This window comes from Apium graveolens, chromosome 8 (assembly GCF_009905375.1).
Source record: "Apium graveolens cultivar Ventura chromosome 8, ASM990537v1, whole genome shotgun sequence".
NCBI lineage: Eukaryota > Viridiplantae > Streptophyta > Magnoliopsida > Apiales > Apiaceae > Apium > Apium graveolens.
Genome location: NC_133654.1, coordinates 68027532 through 68030218, shown reverse-complemented (window position 1 = coordinate 68030218; position 2687 = coordinate 68027532).

Below are 2687 nucleotides of genomic sequence, written 5' to 3'. Positions count from 1 at the left end.
TGCCGCTCGATGGAAAGCTGGTCCCTCAGCTCGGCAATACGGGCCTCAGCCGCTGTCAGATCAGTAGCATAGCGACCTACCACCCAGTCGTGAACTGCTAGGGATATGACTGGTAGGGGTGGTGGAAGTGGGGAATTTGCAGGAGTCGCTGCCACACCGTCAAGAATAGGGTCCATGCCGTCGTCGGTCTCAGTCCGTGCGGGACTAACTGGTACAGGGGACGAGGTGGGTGTCCTCACTGGGGTGGATGCCCCTAGCTCCGCCTCTAACTCCTCAGTCAGTGCAGTGACTCTAGCCTGTAGAGCTATCATCATATCCATCAAATCTGCTACTCCCGTCTCACTCTCGAGCTCAGCGACTCGAGCCTGGGCTGCTGAGATCTGATCTAACAAACGCTCTATCGACCTCTGATGCACATCCACCCTCATCATCTCTGGAGATGAAACCTCCGTGCTGCCGTATGGAATATCCTCAGGAGGGGCTATCTCAGTGTCTGGCTCAGTGGGGTCCTCCTCCGAGTCCTCCTCAGGGTCAGTCTCTGGGTACTCGAATACCTCTAAGCCCACAGTGGGGGCAGGGTCTGCTACCTCGATCTCAGCTAAAAGGGCCTCATCATGCTCTCTCTCGTACGCCTCTACAGCCTCAGGGTCTAACACATCGGGTACCTACAAGTCATTTAACATACGTATTACTATCCTTGGATACTTAAATCACCCCTAAGGGTTCTTAATGTCAGTGCTACCCTCGTAGCCCGACTACAAACTCTATGTGAGTTCTAGTTCATTGATTCAGTTGATTCACCTAACGTTTCTGAGACTTATAACCTAGGGCTCTGATACCATTTCTGTAACACCCCCAAATTCAAGGTCGGGAATTCGGGTCGTTACGATCACTTAATATTGACTAATAAATAATTAATCCTCTTTTCACATCATTACTCGACCTTTTAACCAACTCACACACACACAGGTTATATGCTCAGAAACATTACTAAATTAACGTTAAAGTATTTAAGTTATTACAGACCAAAGGAAATTATCTCAAAAGAGTGAATGCCGAGAACAGCTCTACATGAGACTGACTCGGGTCACAAATAGTCTTGGTTCAAGTACTCAAAAGGAAACTATCTCTATTCGTCTACCTGAGGTGGCTGGCGGACGAACAGTCTACGGTACTCACGGGCGCCCCCTACCCGTTTGCGGGCAGTCATCCTGGTTCGGGCCATGCTGGTAATCTGTTGTGATATGATATTTATAAAAGCAAGAGTGAGCACTAATGCTCAGCAAGATATAGATATCCATTATCTCAATATAATCATTTAGGGAAAAACAACCATTAGGCATTATATAACCAAGGTTTCTAAAAGTTTATATGCTTGTCAATTTTATGAAAAACTCAACTTTAACTATATCAGTTTAATCGGCTTATACTCGTACTCATTTTATCTCAAAATCTCAATATGATGCTTGAACCAAGATTCTCATATGGATGTGATATATGAACATCAACATCCTTATTTAAAACTCAGCCTTATCGGCCTTCTGTTGTAGGTTTCACAACAATTTATCCAAAGTGGAGGAAGGGACTATACTGGAATAAACCACGTACCGGTGATCAGCCGAATACGAAATTTTCTCTACTAGTAGAAGGAATACAAACCTAGCCGCCTTTGGGCTTATCAAGACATTACACGATGGTTGCCCATTTCCGTGCAAGTCCGAAAGTCAATGGTCACAGAGACCACATAACTGTATACTGCGCCACTCCGCGCTTGGTCACTACCCGATACCTCTCCGTGCCGGGTAAGCCACATTCCAGTCCCAAAACAATTATATCATTTACATAAAATCCTTTATCAAAGGAATAGATCGTTCTCAGTTGACCTTTAAACAAGTTAATTTATCGGTCACTTTTATTACAATTGATTCTTGGGAGTTGTCGGAGTTTTGAATTTAAAATCATTTTCTACCCTTAACCGTAGTAGAGTTTTACATATATTGTTCACTTGTTTTTCATTGAGCGAGGAAGCAAAACCTTCATGCTTCTAGACTAAGTTCCCTAAGGTTTTGATAAGTTTCAGATGATTGATCTCTTCCGAGAAATTTTGAATAATTTAGAAAGTATCCTTGGGAACTATGTCTATTTTTAAATGATTTTTTTTGAGGTACGTAATATTAAATATTTACGGTCTCATAATATTTTTATGAAGGGTCCAATGAATTGATAAAACCTTAAGTACAAAATGTTTCTTAATAAGGTTCAATGAATTGATAAAAATCTTAATTAAATACTTAAGACGGGATTCGACATCTTATAATTATCCTTCGAATGGTTACATATGTTTTAGATAGAGTGAATTGATTTAAAAACTTTTCAATATTACTTTAAGTATTTTCCGGATATTTTAGTAACTCTTTAGGTATTACTTATAAATAAATAGTCAAGTAGGATATCCCTTGAGTGAGTATTCGATTACCTCTTTTAGTTATAAATCAAATCTCAATCGCTCGTTTGATATGTATGTTACGCGAAAGTACTTTATTTATTGAAATCGAAATTTTCCGCGTCCGGCTCGTTCCGGGATTAAATTGATTTAAAACTATCTCCGACTCCCACTATCTTGTATTATATTAAAATTACGTTTCAATTTCTCATACTCGTATAAAACGAAGTTCGTCTCCGTATAT